The sequence below is a fragment of the Podarcis filfolensis genome, assembly GCF_964270895.1.
Source record: "Podarcis filfolensis genome assembly, chromosome: 15".
NCBI lineage: Eukaryota > Metazoa > Chordata > Lepidosauria > Squamata > Lacertidae > Podarcis > Podarcis filfolensis.
The window spans coordinates 22,793,645-22,811,071 of record NC_139618.1 but is presented as its reverse complement, the minus strand read 5'-3'; the positions used below and the strand labels follow the sequence as shown (position 1 = coordinate 22,811,071).

Genomic DNA, 17,427 nt, shown 5'->3' with positions numbered 1-17,427 from the left:
TTGACCCCTACATGCATTTTGGTTTTTAGCAAAACAATTTCTAGAAGGGGCAGAATTTATTGAGTGGGTGGGTAAAATAGATTTTGTGCCACCAATATTCTTGCCACTTTGCAACCCATTCATTGCATGCCACACAATTTTGTGTGAGCTGTTGAGACCCATGCCTTCTCCTATCTGCATAACACCATCCATCCAACTCTAGGTTCTGTGACTTGGTCATGTTAGAGCACAAGAAGGTAGAGAGGAGTTTCAAGTCATTTTATGTCCGTCATTAGTTCCTGAAGGCCAACTTTAGCATCTTCTGTATCCTCTCAAAGTTAAGAATCGAGGAGAAAGCCATCAATGGCTACGAGACACAATGGCTTTTCTCTACCTCCACAGTCGGAGGCAGTAATGCTTCCGTATACCAGTTTCTGGATACCAAAGAAGGGGAGATTATTGTTGCATCCAGGTCCTGCTTTCTGCTTTTTTTTGGGAGGCATCTGGTTGGCCACTGCAAGAAAAGAATGTAAGGTGAGATGGCCTGATTCAGCAGGCTGTTCTTATGTTCTTTAACTCTGCCTGTCTAATGTTGCTACCCATCTCCAGAAATAAATAGTTTGGAAACAACCCATCCGGTATTTGTTTTTTGTTCATTCGTTTCCTTTCCCTTCTTCCCAGTCTTACTTAAATCCAACCTTATCTCCAGACAAGATTTTGCAATGAGAAATCATTCATTACATCCACCTGGAGGCTGAGGGGGAGGAGGGGGAGAAGCTCTTTAAAAGGTATTTACTGATTTTTCCTGACAGTTTAGCTGGAATCCTTTCCACACTGCAGTTGTTAAATTTGTTGTTTCAGCGGTGAGAGAGTTACCATCTTTGCTCGAACTGCATTTTCTTGCTTACACTTCCTCTTGCAATCCATCAAAATCAAGTGCCTGTGTCTGGTATTTTCCCTCCTGAATCTCAATAGGATATCTGAGGCCTCATCAAAGCACCCAGTGAAAAGCCTGTAGGGGTGGGGTGTAGGCATTTTGCAGTACTCTTCATACAATCACAATCAACATGGAACTTTGATGCCATGAAATGTGGGGGTGGCCATTAGTCTAGATGGTTTTAAATGAGAACATAAGAAGAGCCGAGCTGAATCAGGTCAGTGGCCCTTCTAGCCCAGCATCTTATTTTCACTGTGGCCAGTGAAAATAAAGGGACCCCTGACCATTAGGTCCAGTTGGGTTTTTTTCTCCTCGTTTTTTTTTTTAAAAAATAATATTTATTGCTTTTAAAAGTTACAAAAAAGGAGAAGAAAGAAAGAAAAAGACAACAAGAAGGGAAAAAAAACATAAGAGAAGAAAAGCAAAAGCAATACAATACAATATATAAACAATACAAACCCAACCTAAACCCATTAAACTAAACACATGAATAAAACAAAACAAAAACAATTTAAAAACATCCCTCCTTTTCCATACTCTATCCTTCATTCCCTTGTTTCCTCGACTTCCTCACACCTCCCTTTTTGTATCCCACTTCTAGTACTTGTTTCAGCAAATTCTTTCCATCTTTCTCTGTTTTCTGTCATATTATAAATAACATATAAACCTTATTTCCCATTAATACTAAATTACTTATATGTACTTAGCTTCTCATAGCCTTTCTGCTAAATCTATAAAATATCATTCCACCATTTTTCTAACAGTCATTACTTTTACAATATTTCTAAATATACACTTTAAATTTTCCAGTGTTCTTCCACCGTCTCCTCTCCCTGGTTTCAGATTCTGCCAGTCCTTTCCATCAGTTCCATATAGTCCATCAACCTGGAGATCTTATGTCCGAGGCTCTTAAATCGTTTCCAAGTCCCTTCTGCGGATCTTCTTCATATTCTTTGATGCTCAGGAGCAAATCTCGGGAAAATTCCAACCTAGCAATACTTTTATCCCTTCTGGATAGTTCAGCCAAGTTTCCATAGTTAAAACTAAAGTCCATAAAGAATTTCAGTACGTATTTCAGGATTCCTCCAAATCTAGAGGCCCCATTAGGTCCAGTCGTAACCAACTCTGGGGTTGGTGCACTCATCTCGTTTTATTGGCTGAGGGAGCCGGCGTACAGCTTCTGAGTCATGTGGCCAGCATGACGAAGCCACTTCTGGCGAACCAGAGCAGTGCACGGAAACGCCGTTTACCTTCCCGCCAGAGCGGTACCCATTTTTCTACTTGCACTTTGACGTGTTTTCGAACTGCTAGGTTGGCAGGAGCTGGGACCAAGCAACGGGAGCTCACCCCGTCATGGGGATTCGAACTGCTGACCTTCTGATCAACAAGTCCTAGGCTCTGTGGTTTAACCCACAGCGCCACCCATGTCCCTCACTGTGGCCAACCAGATGCCAATGGGAAGCCCACAAGCAGCGCCCAAGTACAAGAGCACTCTCCCCTCCTGTGGTTTCTAGCAAATTGGTGTTCAGAAGTATTACTGCCTCTGACGGTGGAGGTATTCCACAAACTCATGGAAGATGCTTCCATCATTGGCTGCTAGCCATGCATCTGGCAGAGGCAAGAACTGGGAGGTGGAAATGTTATCAGCCCAAGAGCCACATTCACTCATGGATAGTCTTCTGGATGCTGTGTGGTAGTGGTAGGTGAGGCAGCCAATGTGCCTCTTAACTTAGTTCAGTCATACAAACGTGAGAGGTCTTCCATGCATACATGGGAAAAGCAGCAGCATCAACAACAATTGTGTTGTGGTTTTATGGTGGTTTCCTTGTTTGCCACCATAGTCCAGAAAGGCCAGATGGTAAATAGTTTAATTAAATAAATTGTGGGAAGTTTGAAACATCCATGTTCAGGAGCAGCCTGCCACTCAAAATCAGAAGCTGGGAGGAAGCAAGGGGGGGGGGTGAGGGTTCATATGTACAAGAACTAGGTAGGCAAAGGTGCAGAGAAGAAAATGTAGCATTAGCTCAGCTTCAGCACCATGGACAGCTCACTGTTGGAAGCCAAAGCAACAGTAGGCCTAACAAGCAGGCCTTGGGTATTTTTCCAGAATCAGTCCCAGGGACAACTCATTGTGGGAACTGAAAGCAAGGCTAGGACTACCCAGTAGGGCATAGGCCAAAGAGCAGATAATTCCAAAATGAAAAGTTCAGTGTTGTTATATAGCATAGTCCACTGGAGAGCCAGTGTGGTGTAGTGGTTAAGAGCGATAGACTCGTAATCTGGTGAACCGGGTTCACGTCTCCGCTCCTCCACATGCAGCTGCTGGGTGACCTTGGGCTGGTCACACTTCTCTGAAGTCTCTCAGCCCCACTCACCTCACAGAGTGTTTGTTGTGGGGGAGGAAGGGAAAGGAGAATGTTAGCCGCTTGGAGACTCCTTCGGGTAGTGATAAAGCGGGATATCAAATCCAAACTCTTCTTCTCTTCTTCATCAAGAATAAGAAAAATAGCTTAATGTTCAACAAAAAATGGGGATGGGCAGTCGTCTGATAAAGGGCCAGTGTTTTGCTTCGGAGGCATTTTCTCAGTGAGGCTGGAATGTCTCCTGCTGCCTCTGGGACTGGTGTGATGGCCAAGGCTGTATGTCAGAGGAGTGGAGGGAGTTTCTAGGGAGGAATCATCAATATTTGAAGATGTTGATAAATGGAACATTCTTTGTCCCTTGGGGTGCTCATTTGCTGCATTTGCATGCTGTCTTTCTGCCAAAGTACTCAAGATGGTTCACTGTTTAAAATGATAGCTTTACAAATTAGTAGACACAACTGAAAAGTGTCAGGCTGGGTAGAGGAAAATAAATTTAGGTGACTTGGCCTCTCTACATGAGGCTAGGAAGGGAGGAGCAGAATGGCAGCTGGTCCCTGCCAAGCTGATGGAAGGAGTTATTCGACTTTCCTCTCCCTCTGAAGAAGCCAGGTGGAAGGGTTGCCTCAGTTGCTGAGATGGTCAAAGGTCTCCCCTGTCCTTGCCAGGAGTCCAAGGCATCCTACCACAGTATGTTTTTACTCTAATGCAAAAGTTTCCAGGTCCTGGTCTACAACATGGAAAATAATGTGGAGTGGGGATAAGATTGCAACAAGAAGAAGCTGAAAAAAAATAAAGATTGAAGATATGCACGACTGAGCATGCTATATATTTTTTAATAACAACAATTAAGTTTTATATAGCACACTTCAAATGTTCAGAGTGCTTGGAATGCATTATCTCGGGGATTCATTCTAATCTCTGGCTTGGAAATCTATCTCAAAAAATAAATGTTCAAATGGAATTTTAGAATGCCACTAGATCTCCCCTTTTTTCCAAAACTTGGTATACAAATGCTATTGCAGAAAAGTTCTCATGGGGAACTTTTAGACTAAATGCTGGAGGATGGATATTTATGCATTTATTTATATGATTTTATATGCTCCGTTTTTCTATATTAACATGTACTCAGTAACCAAAGCAACAAAAAGGGAAGCTATAGTAAAAGCATAGCAAAAGTCATATTCAGAGACCTTTGCTCTGAATGGGAGCTGAAACAACATTATTTTCTGTGCATTTCTCCAATAGGACCATGGCATTTCCCCTTCAGAATGCCATTCCACAATCTGAGTACTGCAATATTCCCTCTCATACTTATCTGCTGAATGTCCCAACAGTGCAGCAGGCAGAGTTGAAAGCCTCAGAAGGCTAAAAATATGTCTACTACACCTTTCTTTATAAAAGTTCAAGGCAATTCACAATCAAAAAGTATAAAATACATTAAAATTTTAAACCACAATAATCAAACAGAGCAGCAGACGAAGATATAAAAGCATTGAAAACATCAGTAATAAAAACATCACTAAAAATCCAAACACAGCAAAGAGCAACACTGTGGCAGGTGGTAAATTTGTGGCTTTGGAGGCCAAAAGTTGTAATGTCAGAACGGAAGGGAGAGGCACAACAGATGTCCCATCAGAGTGAGATTCTGAGGCAGATCAATGTGGACATTCGTGAAATAACCTGCTATGTAGCTCAGTGGCGTCCTGGCCTCAAACTCAGAAGAGGAGCAATCAGCTGTATCACTGACTGGGGAACCAGACTGCGTTCCTGATGCTGCTTTCAGTCCCAACAGAGCCCAAAGCTCATGAAACCTGAGGCCAATGGCCTGAGTCAGGACTCCACTGGATACCATCACTTGAGCCTGCCTCATGAGAGGAATCAAGTGCTTCTTGTGCCATCGCACCTCTCCAATGAGACAGGGAGCGTGCCAGGCAGGAGGACACAAGAAGGCAAAGAAGACCTTGTCTGCAGGCCAGGGCCACAGTCTTTAGGTCAAGGGTGTGTGTGTGGAGCTTTGGCAAAGTGGACCACAGGAAGAAACTTACAAGAGTTTACTTCGGCTCAACGGTGCTGTCCATGGTGCTATCCCACCTCCTTTCCCTTGTGAGTTCCTGCTAAGAAAATGAGTCAGAAGAAGAGGTAGAGCACGTGTTCTGCATGCAAAACCCCCACATTCAATTTCTGGTATATCTGAGTAGGTTGAGAAGGACCCCTGTATGAAACTCTACTACCAGTCATTGTAGGTGATACTGAGCTGGTTAGGCCAGTGCTCTGTCTCTGCTATATATGGCCATTTTCTTATATTCCTAGCAGGTCCCAGACGATTAAGGGCTTTATAGAATGAAGGTCATGTTTTGATTTGACCCCGCCCCACCCTGCAATAAGGCTATTGGAAAGTGCTTGCATAGTCGCACAGTCCAAATAATTCTGCAAGAGAGAGCGGGAGGTCTATTTTCTAGGAATATTATTATTGCAAAGAGCAGCCAGCAAGGCATAAGACGATGTATCTGGTGTTCAGGGATGCTTTCAGGAACATAGACTGAAGTATCAGCATTAGCGCATGCCCCATTTCCCCACCTTAACAGCATCTTCCGCCGTTAGCTTCTGCCGAAATGAATAACAACTACGGCACAAATATCTCAAGATCTCACAAAGTAGCTACAGCATAAATTGGGAAGAATGTTCTGTAGCACAACAAAGCGGATCACGTTAAATATGCAGCAGTATTTTCCTTCTTCTTCCTCAAAGCAGCCTCTCCCCCCCGAGGAAGCAAATCTCGCTTTAAAAATGTCTAAACATGCCGTCAAAATTATTTCATGGTGCAAAGTGAGGGAGAGTCTGTTGCCTCCTCATTTTATATCTTCTCCCGTCCCTTTGTATTTTCCATAGCTAAGCACATGAAAAAAGTCTTTTAACGGCTAACGCTGCCATGATGAGAGAAGCCTCTGCCAGATCATGCAGCCACGTGGTAGTTCTCAAAGCTGTCTTAAGAAGTTACGGGTGATGGCTGGGAAAGCACCTTCTTCTCCGTCTTTGTCTTAATTGGGATACAGGTCAAAGGAGTAGCATGACATCACTGCAGCCGAGAAGACCATGGACTGTTGACGACTGTTAATGACTGCAATTGGTCTTACAGGAAAAAGCAAGGGTGTATCTGAAGAAGTGTGCATGTACACGAAGGCTCATACCAATAACAAACTTAGTTGGTCTCTAAGGTGCTACTGGAAGGATTTTTTTTTATTTTGCTTCGACTATGGCAGACCAACACAGCTACCTACCTGTAACATGGACTCTCAGTTATGGATGAGCAGCTAGAGCCAGTCCAGGCTCAAGAGACAGGATGCCTGGCCACCAAATTGCCAACCCTGAACCAAAATAAGAGTACTGAGGGAATGAGGACTTGCATGTTTCCTTCTCAAGGGCTTCCTCCAGCAAAACTGGATCACTGACCAGCATCCTAAGCCTTCTGGCTATTGTTAGCACTGAGTGCCTATCATGTATGTGCATGTGTGTCTGTTACTTGGAGTTCCTTCTAGGTAGGGTGGGGTAGTAGACTGAGGAGACAGCTTCAATCAAACAAAAGTTCTAGAAGAATTAATAACTTTTTTCATTTAGGCAAAACTGGTGTTCTTGTGCTAGGATCTTCAAAGTATGCAGAGCAAAGCTGGCTTGTGAGGGTTTCTTTTCCTGCCCGAGGCAAAGCTGCAAATTATGCCCCACCTCCCCACTCCCCACAAGCCAAGGTGTGTAGTGCCTAAGGCCAATCATGTTATTTTGGCAGCAGACTCTGAAAATCCCTCAGCTATTTCTCACCCCCCTCCCCACACTGAAAGTAAAAGCACAATAGTAATACATAAAATAATTAACCATTTTCTGACCTTTCATGACAGCAGATGTTAGGTGCCTGAGGTGGCTGCTTCGCTCTGCCCAGTGATAGGGCCTATCTTAATCTGGGCCTCAGCTGCGGAAGCGTGAGGTGGGTATCTGCACCAGATCTAAAATGACAGCTGATGTGTACAGCCTGGTGGACTGAAAAAAAATCATCTACAAATCAGGAAGTCGCTTCAAATTTCCTTCTACCATGATTTCAATCTTTCAGAAAGCCACTCCTGTTCTCAGCCTCACCTTCTCTGCCCAGCAAAATGGGAACAATATTTATTTAAACATTTCTAAGTCACACTTTCATGCAAAACATCGCAAGGCAGTAAGCAGCCTAAACAAAAAACACCAGCATAAACTATATTTTTAAAATGTCAGATATGCCAGTAAAAGCTGGCTGGCTGGCAGATATAATGACCTACTTAAAATATGTTAATGCATGGGATGGCGGTGATTATGAAACAGAACATGAATCAAGCCATTGGAGGATGCTTTAGAATTGTATTCTTTTGTTTGTATTTCCCTGACTTGCTTCTAATAATCATAATCAAGTAAAACAGGAGAGCATTCTCCAGCTGAAGGCCAGTGCTTTAAGTGGAATGCATTCTCTCTCTGATGTTCCAGGATTTCTTTCTTTCTTTTCTCCTTTTGGTTCATACATAAGGCAAAGTGTCAGGGGGCTGTTTTCTCGTCATGGAGGAGGAGGCTATGTTAGGTGAATGTAGCTTTCCTCCTGTGCTCCATGTTCTGGTTAATCATAAACCTGCTGTTCCCCTCCAGGAGGCTGATGTTCCATCATTTTTGTGTTACTTTGGCCTGCCAGCACTTAAGCATCATCTCCTTCCCTGCCCGTCCCCCTTCTAAATTTCCCAGCATTTTTTTACCACTGGAATGGCATCTTAACTGGAAGGCATTGAGGCCTTTCTCTCTGGGGTCAATGTCTCTGGTTTTGCCCATATATCTCCACTGCTTCTTTTTTTTCCAGCTGGCACAGTAGGTAGAATGACAATCCTGCCCAGAGTGGGATTAGTTCCTTATTTTAAAATTGTTTTAAAGATGTCAGGTGGAATCTGCTAATGGAAAGTTTCTTCTGCCCATGTTGCACTTCTTTGTGATTGAGCCAAGTAAAGCAGTTGCTAGTTTCTTAGGGGTCAAGACTGCACAGCAATCATATGCTCTGAGCTGGAAATCCTTTCTATGAAATGTTAAGTTCTGACTTGCTGGATCAATCCAAAGGTCCGTCTATTACTGCATTTGGTCTCCAACAGTGGCCAGCCAGATGCCCCCTGGGCATGAAAGTGAGAACCTCCACTGTAATTGTTCCCAACTTCTGGCATTCAGTGTTATATTGCTAGAACATGGCGGTTCCATCTAGGTACTCCATTGGGGAAGGGCCATAGCTCAGTGGTAGAGCACCTGCTTTGCATGCAAAAGGTTCCAGGTTCAGTCCCCAGCTTCTCCAGGTAGGACTGGGAATGTCTATTGCATTAAACCCTAGACAATCACTACCAGTCAGACAATACAGAACTAGATGGACCAATGGGTCTGACTCAGTCTAAGGCAGCTTCTTCCTGTTCCTACTGGCATATATCAATGTAGCTCTAAATAGCCATCCTGTTTCTGCAAGGATTTATGCTTGTGCAATGGCACTTCCCCCCCCCCATTCCCCCAATTTTGCTTTGGGGTTGGGGAGGGTGCAGGGCATGGCCATGAGAAGGAGAGGGTAGGAGGAATCTTCTTGCATAAGCCTAACTCCTTGCATTGATGGGACAGCTACTTAGTACGACATTGGATGCAATTTATTGTTTCTAATAGGTGTTGAGTCTAATAGGCATGTCCCTTGTGAATTTGACTGATTTAGAATTAAAAGGCAGGAGTATTTGTATGCTTTAGGATGGTAAAGATAGAGGCATCCTCGTGCACAGTATTCACATCATTCCACATTGTGTTGTGGCCACTATGGTAGCTACCCCTGCTCTGTTATAGCACCATTCCCTCTTTGATGTATTTGGATCACGGGCAGAATAGAAATTTAATAAATACAATAAATACAAAATAGATGACCCCAAAGTCATTTGGGATTTTTTTTTTATGTCCCAACATGGAGGGGTATATGCAGGATCTTTCCTCTGGCCATGCTGCTCTGGACTGATGGGCAGGAAGAAGGGGTAATGCTGTCATACTCTAGCGAGGAACCAGCTCTCCAATAATTTGGCTCTCCCACTGCATCCACTCAGGCTTTTCTTAAACTGGGAAGAGACACATGTACCAATTTTCTTGGAAGAAGCTGTCTTCATATCCTCCTGAGCAGGGGTCTGTTAAGTCAATATGGAAATGTAGGTTATGCCATTAAGGCTGGCTGGGACATTAGCAAAGGAAGATATTAAAGAGGTGGACACTGGCGAGTCCAGACAATGCAATGGGATTGGATTCTTCTTTCCAAGTTCCTTCTGTTGGGCATGCTGGGGACAGAGGCCCTTGTCTCTCTGCATTCATTATCTTCCTTTGGCAGGACTGTTCTTCTGACAATCAGCTCTTCTGATTCCACCCTACCCCCCAAAGAAACATTTGACACGTGGTGGCAATCATGACATCTTTTCTGGGGGACTTGGTCCTGCTACGAGGAGCTGCTGACATTACTTAAAAGGTGTCACAGACTGGTGACATGAATCAGACGGGAGGTGAAGAAAGGATTTTAGGAGGACTGGGTGGAGTTGGAATCCAGGCAATTAAAAAACGCCCACTGCTCCAAGGAGAAAGGGCTGTTTGCTCAGTGGTAGAGCATCTGTCTTACAAGCAGAAGGTCTCAGATTCAATTCCTGGGCATCTCGTGGTAGGGCTAGGAGAGACACCTCCCCACCAATTGGAAACCCTGGAGAGCCACTGTCAGTCACTGTAGACAACACTGAACTAGCTGAAGTAGGCTTTTAAGATAGTACATCTTCATGAGTGAGTCATGCAAGATTTTAAATGGGAGTTTTACTGCTGCTGCTGCTGAATGCTGCCCTAAGTCATTTTAATTCTTGGATTTATGGTACGCCACTTTGGATATTGTACACAGAAGTTAAGAAGAAGCTTTATATATAAATAAATAGTGCCTTAAAGCTGCAATACATGTGATTAATAATGACAATAATATTCAAAGTGAAGTATGGAAGAGATTTTTACATGTAGATAAAAATTGATTTTATATTCTGCTTGTCCGTCATAGAGATATAGGATAAATAAGGACAGGAGAGCAGCTTGCCCACTTAAAATGTGCAACAGTGGAAACCACAGAACAGCAGATCAATGTCTGAGTTATGGGGGAAAGAGGTAGGGGAGCCCCTATTCCCCCACCTGATTTTCAATTGGCTAAAGTGCTTTTCCTTCTACTGTTTTGTGGGGAAAGCTTTTATTTGGATGGGGTTTTGTCTCAGCTTCCACTCAGTGTTAAACGGAATTTCATTGTCTTCGATTTTTTTTTTTTTAAGGAAAGGCAGGATGCAACATCCATTTAATGTGTAATTAAATGCACACACCCTGATTGGTGACAATCTCATTTTAGCTAAATTGTGATCCTCCCCATAGCCTGATTTTTAAATAGTAGCCAAAGGAACCACATCAAAAGGCAAAGGGGATCAAGCCTCCTTTACTCCCCCGGTATTTCATGCAACCAGCAAATCCATGAATAGTGGAGCTTTGCCTCTGTTTTCAGTGGATTATCTCCAAATAACTTAGAGTGGTCCCTATTGAAATTAATAGACCTAAGTTAGCCCTGTCTATTAATGTCAATAGGTCTGCTCCGAGGAGGATGAGCAGTGGATACAACTCAGTGACTGGATGTCTCTGAGAAGGTGCACAGAGGCCCCTAAGGACATTAGAGAGAGTTAATGCATGACTGTCAGTGGGTATCAGGGTTTGTAAAATTGCTCTCCTGAGAGGGTGTTAGAAATCGATTTTGTGTGTATGTGTGTGCATGCACTGTAATAGCTAGCTCTGTGTGTCTCTTGCCATCATGCCAGTGCCAGTAAATTCTGACTCGATCCTGCTGTTTTGTCAATAACGCGGAAAGTTCTGAAATAACTGCTCAAAGCCGCCAAATGATATGTTGTTCCATAACTTGATTCAGCTTTGCAAGCACTTGGCAGTAACCAACTTTCTGTGAACTTAAAGTTTCTGAGCCCACTGTGCCCTGTCATAGGAGTCTGTGTGTTCACACTCCTGTAATCTAGATCCAGTAACCTAAGAACCCAATGTTTTGCAATTAGAACCAGCTAATTATTCAATTAAATGAGGAGGGGGCAGAACCTCACATACCACCTTTACCTCCCTGGAGAAAATGCAGGATATGAATGCAATTAACTAAATAATTCTCAACCCCACTTCCATTTTTGTGGCTTCATCACTCCCCCACCCCATATATTCCATTGCTTTCACTTATTTATACAAGGAGCAACAATCAACATTCAGAAATCCCACCCACACCCAGCAGCAGCAGCACAAAATGTCTATTTAATTACATTTAACTTTTAAATCATTTCAGCTTTAAACAAAGGTATCTCTCCACAAGTTGTCATGCGTCCTCGGAGGCCTCTAACCATGTTCTATTAATGTTGCTTATGTCATAAAACTATGCCAGGTTGATCAAAAAGCAGTAGTTTTCTTGTCTGTGTTCCTTTCAAAAAACAAAACTCACTGGAGAATTCCAGAGGTTTTATTTATTTTTTTAAGCATAGGGAAGAGGCATCACAGCAGAAGATGCACAGAAGTGGAAGGTGAGGATATAGAGGCCATATGAGAGAATCTAAGGCTGTGTACATGCTGCACCTTTAAAGCACATTTGAATTGCATTCTTTCCAAGCCCTCAAAATTCCCAGCAACCAGTAACCAACTACAGTGCCCAGAATTATCTGAGGGAACAAATGTGCTTCAAATGTCCTTTAAAGGTATAGCGCGTACACTAAGGTGGTTGAGGCAACGGAGGAGCTGTCCAGCTAAGAATCTGCTGAGAACAGGGCAGGATGAGATGTTGCACAAGCAATTGGAAGGCCCAACTGAGCCGCTTTGCGACAGCCCCTGCTGCTCCACCATCTCCCTAGAGCAGTGGTTTTCAACCAGTGTGCCGTGGCACCCTGGGGTGCCTTGAATGATGGTCACGGGTGTCACAGGCCACACTGGCCCCTGTCCCTCTTTCCTTCCCTCCCTCCTCTGATGCTGTCTTGCGTCTCTGTCTCCCAAAGGCTTATTGTAGGAGCCCTGGCGATCTCAGAATCTTCCACCTGCCAAAATGGAAATGGAATAGGCTGGTTCAGAAGCTTCCTTGTGTTGCTGTACACTTGGGGTGAAAGGTTTTGGGCTTCCAAACAGGCACAGACTGTCCCCGTAGTTATGATGAGTTAAAACAGTTTTAATCTTTAAAAACCTGGCAAAATAATAAAGAAGGTCTTTGTCTGGAACAAAACACAACAATTTAGAAAGCCTCCCTAGAGAGTGAATTCCACAAGTATGTACCACCCTCAACCAAGAAAGCCCTTTCCCCAGGCACCATCCAACTTAGATGATGAAGCAACAGTTTGGTAGAGATAAGTAGATAAGTCAAAATCCACAACGATTACATTTTTGAAGGCTCATTATTTTTGAAAGCCTTGCTTTCCTCTACAAAGAATAAAAAGGGTTTTTTTTTATCACTGGGTTTCACAGTTTAAGAGTAAGCATAAAGCGATAACCAGCTGTGGCTTGGCACCCACCACAGTCCTGAAAATTATATGCATATTAAGTTAATTACATGTAATTAAAACATGCAAATTAGCAGAGTAGCCCCTCCCAACACACATTTCACTCTCTGTGCTTAACAATTTACCCACCCCTTAATTACACTGTAATGCTGGGGCATGGGGGTGGGAGAGGAAATTCAGCTAACATTGGGGATTGGCCGCATTGAACAGATGAAATTGTGTCTCTTTTATTGAACCAACTCCTGTAAGGAGCTTTACAACTTTGCAATAAATCCTCAGGCCTGGATGTTTAGAGCAGGAAAGTGAGAATAAATTCTTACGCTTTGATTTCATGTCTGCCAAAGAAATCTCACAAGATTTGGTAAAATAAAAAAATGTAGAGCTTCAGAACAGCTCACAACTCTGATAAGAGAGAGTATTTCATGAATCTCTTGGGGTAGATGTGTCTGCATGATTCTCATCTAGGGAATCAGATGCATTGTTACAATGGTTCATATATGGACTTAGTTACTGCTGGAGCACAATGCAGCAGTACAGTCCCTTGTGTACTGAAAGGCAGTGCATATCTTGCCTTGGAAGAGCAGGAAGGATAATTGAGTTGTTGAGTGACCATCAAAGAATTACTTTCACTAACTGGTGAGCTAAGAGGCATAAATGTTTCTTTCAAATCTCTATTTCAACCTGGGCGCTGGTGGTTAGAGTGTCTAATCCCATCTTATTCCTCTAGATATCCCAAATAAGTCATTCTTTCTGCAACTAACCTACTTCACAAGGTTGTGCATAAACACTAAGGCCTCATGCAGTGCACACCCTGATATTTCTCAGACTGCAGATACTCCGGTATATTTTGAACAATTGGGCTTATTGTAGGGCTATGACATTTTTCATTGTATTCTTAGGCAAACAACAAACACCCTCTAGGCTTTTAAGTCTGTGATGGTGGGCTTCAGTAGTGTTTGATGTTGTGAGTGTGAGAGACTGTGTGTGTGTGTGTGTGTGTGAGAGAGAGAGAGAGAGAGAGAGAGAAGATGGGGCAATGATAATGAAAAGTCAGACTTCCAGGATCTGAGAAAATGACTTCCTGGTCTGAGAACACAACTTCCGTGCATGTGTAAGGTGCACACACTTTAAAAAATTAAGCCTTTGCATATTTTTCTATTTTGGCTGGTGGAGCTAAATGACTGCCATTAAGCCAAAGGTGATTTGGCAGGTACAGGTTCAGCCCTGAGTAGATAAGACACTAATCAACTGCTCAAATGGAAATCTTTCCTTCTTCTGCATTTCCTCGGCTGTACACTGACTGGCTGCTCAGCTGCAGTTACCGACACTTTCCAGGGTCCTCTTGGATTTCTCTCTCCTCCTTCTGCCTCATTTATCATCACTGCTGCCCCAGGACAGCACAGCTGTTCTTGGGCTCTTGCAGCTAAAGTTGGCATCTGAGGGGTTTTTCTGGCTGTCAGGCAACTCCTGGTGCCTGTTCGCAGACTCTCTTTTGTCTGCCTCTTCCAAACCATCCATTTTGTACCTTTACAACCTTAATTCAGTCTCCTGCTCCTGATTTTCTGACCAGCATGCACTTCTCCTCCCATTTATCAAGCTCATTGTGAAATGTGCCCAAAGGGTGTATTTATTTACGGGATCTCTTTGTCGCTGGAGGCCTGCGATCAAACAGTCGTTTGGTTAGTGCAAATCATTATATGAAATTCAAGCTCCAACTCCAGCATGACAGCCTCTTTAGCCACATGGCTAAAGGCACACAGTACATCCTACCCTAGGCCTTCTCTGAGAGCTATCCCAACATCTCCACTTATATTTTCCCCTCGATTCTTACTTCTCCTTTACAGTGGTACCTCAGGTTACATACGCTTCAGGTTACAGACTCCGCTAAGCCAGAAATAGTGCTTCAGGTTAAGAACTTTGCTTCAGGATGAGAACAGAAATCGTGCTCTGGTGGCGCGGCAGCAGCAGGAGGCCCCATTAGCTAAAGTGGTGCTTCAGGTTAAGAACAGTTTCAGGTTAAGTACGGACCTCCGAAATGAATTAAGTACTTAACCCGAGGTACCACTGTATTCCCTTCCCTGAAGCTATGCAGCCCTGTACTACCCACCTCACAGTTCACTCCTGGGCTCTTTTCCCCTGTTTGTTTACTTCTTCAGACTACTACCAGCCCACAACCACTTTTCTTCCGTGCATTCCTGTGATGTTTACCCCAGCCGCGTGAACCTTTCTCTTTCCTCACAGAAGTTGTGCTGTGTGTCAGCATCCTGTTGCTGACACTTTCACCCTGAGCAGTCAGAATGTGTGGCAATCGGCACCCTAATTTGCTGCATTTGGAATCCTCCTTTTCCACAGGAAGGGTGAGAAGAGTTGACATTGTCAAAGATCCCATCTTCTACCAACTAATGATAGAACAGAACCTGCCTATCATGTCTTCTGGCAGAACTTGCAGCATGTCTCCATACTTACCTTATTAAAGCTAAATTTTCAGCAAGGTTCTGATTTTCTGCTTGGTTATATTACTACAGCAACATGGTCTCAGCAATGCTGCCTTGTAAATTGGCCACTATAACGATTTTTTCAGGTAATTGCCACTCTGTTCCCTTTGCATTTCCTTTCCATCTGAACTCAGTCTACTATGCTCCTTCCCATTCACATATTTCTAAGTGTTTGGCAGTTCAGCCTCACACTAAAGGACAGATCTGTCCATTCTGGTTTCTTTCCATTTCCCATTTTTCCAACATTCAGTTCAGTTTTCCCCATTCCTACACCTAATATACACAGGTCTGTAAGCAGTTTTGCCTCGTATACACATTTTGCAAGCATTCTCCCACAACAGAATACAAGCATTCTCCCACAACAAATGCATGTTGTACATTATTTTCATGCATATAAGCATGTGCTTTTTCTTTCTTTCTTTCTTTCTTTTTTTGGTACGTAGTTTTCAGTTGGAGAACTACATTGCAAAATTCAGAGAAGAGTGAATTTGGAGGCGTAGTTGTGTTTTGGACAACAATGTTAACATTGCAACCTTAAAAGATCTTGGGTTGAGGGGGGATGGATAGCCCCTAGCCTTAAATGGATTTTGTGATGAATTTGTAGATGTGTCATTCAGTCAAAACATCAGCAGGATCTCAAAAGAAGCCAGTAAATTTTGCAAGAATAAAACCCTTTAAAAATACACCCGGGGAGGTTTGTACAACCTTAGTAACTTAGAGCTTTTAAAAACTCAAAACATACAGTGATCTCCACTCCCCCCCCCATTTTTTTCTAAAAAAGAAACCCAGGCGATAGAAATGCGAATAAAATAACATGAGCTTGATGTCTATTTTGTTTTGCCACACTCTTGCATATGCAGAACGTGTGAATTACTCTTAATTTGTTTATATGACTTAAAAGAGTGGAGAAGGACCGATAAATTCTATACGATGCCCCAGAGGGCCAATATGGGGAAAATAATTCATCCTCGCTGTGCTGCCATTTGCTGGATATGACAAGTTTTATTTTTCATGGCTCTTCCTCTGAACTACCCTTCTTCAAATTCTCCCTCCCACAGTTCTTTCTGTGATCTTTTATTCAGTTTTGCAGCTGCATCTCTGAAATGGAAGAAAATAGCTCTTAATAATTACATAAGTGCCACCCTGTGCTTCAGCCCAGCCCAACAATTGCCCGCACAATGTGAGATATAATTAGCACCTCCTTCCACCTGCCCATCAATCTTGGGCTGGAGTGGCCTATGCTTTGGTCAAAAGCTGTCTCCTCTGGTGCTGGCTTAATATCTGATGAAGATTATTTGTTAAATTTTTATGCCACACTTCATCCGAAATTCACAAGGCGGTTTACAGTCCCTTGCAAATTCCGGTAGCTTGAACAATGGCTTGAATTCAAGGGTGCCATTTCAGATTTGGGGGTGAGTGGAGAGGTAAAGGTAAAGGGACCCCTGACCATTAGGTCCAGTTGTAGCCGACTCTGGGGTTGCGGTGCTCATCTCGCGTTATTGGCCGAGGGAGCTGGCGTACAGCTTCCGGGTCATGTGGCCAGCATGACTAAGCCGCTTCTGGCAAACTAAAGCAGTGCACGGAAACGCCGTTTACCTTCCCGCTGGAGCGGTACCTATTTATCTACTTGCACTTTGACGTGCTTTCAAATTGCTAGGTTGGCAGGAGCTGGGACCGAGCAACGGGAGCTCACCCCATCGCGGGGATTCGAACCGCCGACCTTCTGATTGGCGAGTCCTAGGCTCTGTGGTTTAACCCACAGTGCCAGGAAGGTTTAAAGCAGAGGTTGGAAAGCCTGTGGCCCTCCAGATGTTGCCCCATCCAGAGGGATGTTGGGAGTTGGGAGTCCAACATCTGGATGTCTATGAGGGTCTCCGTCTCTTACTTTACAAGGTCACTCTAGGATACTTCATATGTCTAGGATATATAAAAATCACAGAGCGCTGTACAAAAGAATAAAAATCATGCAGTACATAATAGAACAATGTAAAAATGGCACAAAACAGAATCCTATACCTTTGCACTAGCCAAAACATCACTACTCTGAAAATACTTGG

At 43.4% G+C, this 17,427-nt stretch overlaps 1 protein-coding gene across 4 annotated transcripts in view; it reads left to right on the top strand.

The window, feature by feature from the left end:
• GRIK4 (glutamate ionotropic receptor kainate type subunit 4) overlaps positions 1 to 17,427 on the top strand; it is a 457,517-nt gene that overhangs the window by 142,291 nt on the left and 297,799 nt on the right. The window lies entirely within an intron of this gene.